Below are 914 nucleotides of genomic sequence, written 5' to 3'. Positions count from 1 at the left end.
ATATCAGCCTACTACGTTGCCTTGAAGCTCAACTAACTTTGCTTTGAATGTAAAATCAAAAAATCATTCCCACACCAAGGTCAGTGGACTAAAGCATCATTGGGGTGTTGTTTGACCACATTCATCTCCTTCAAACTCAGTGGATGACCTGTCTTATATCTCACTTAGAATGCCCAGAGATGTTTAAATTGCCTTTTATGCCACGAGAAGAAGATGTTCTCACTTAGAAATAATATAGAGCCATGCCTGGAGAGCTATTTTCAGGATTTGTTATCTTAGGGAACATGACAACTTAACAAAATTTGGTGAACAGATAAAGAAGGAAAAAAAATCTCATACCCTGCAAAATATAAGCATGACCATAATTGAACCAATTCTTTATCATTTGTTTACTATTGGTTAGCTCAGTTAGACCACCACCTGCAATGCAGCAATCAGGTGCTGAAATAGCCAAGAATTAAGCATTCTAATTAGAAGCACCATTGAGCCAGCAGTGAACACACAAGGCCAAGGTAAGCTAATAACAAGAACATTTTATTAAGGCAGAAGTCACAGGTTGACCTGCTTCCAACTATACCCAGAGCAAAGTGATGCCACAGCTAAAATCCTGACAAAGTACGTCAAAGGCCCATCTGACAGTCTGAAGCAGAGCTGATTCTACACTTGATCTTAGCCAAAAGGCCGAGAAGCGATGGGCAGAGCTGATTCTAAATAGGAGCACTTTTTTTTTTTAAATTAAATCATAGCTGTGTACATTTCAGAAAGCAGTGCCCTTTGTTCCTTGTAGAAACCTTCTTTAAGATGTTATTTCAAATTAAGTCCCTCTTATTCTACTTAATTTACAATTATCAAAGCAAATAACCATGTAGATGTATGAGAATGTAGTAGGCAACAAAGTCTGGGGGATGTTACTT

At 38.0% G+C, this 914-nt stretch overlaps 1 non-coding gene across 1 annotated transcript; it reads right to left on the bottom strand.

Annotated features, from left to right (window-relative positions):
* Positions 1-511: 511 nt before the first annotated feature.
* On the bottom strand, positions 512-693 carry LOC128576169 (U2 spliceosomal RNA). Its single transcript, XR_008377278.1, has one exon. It is a non-coding gene; the product is annotated as a U2 spliceosomal RNA (small nuclear RNA).
* Between the last annotated feature and the right edge of the window lie 221 nt (positions 694-914).

The sequence above is a fragment of the Nycticebus coucang genome, chromosome 23, assembly GCF_027406575.1.
Source record: "Nycticebus coucang isolate mNycCou1 chromosome 23, mNycCou1.pri, whole genome shotgun sequence".
Taxonomy (NCBI): domain Eukaryota; kingdom Metazoa; phylum Chordata; class Mammalia; order Primates; family Lorisidae; genus Nycticebus; species Nycticebus coucang.
This window is presented reverse-complemented; position numbering and strand designations above follow the sequence as displayed.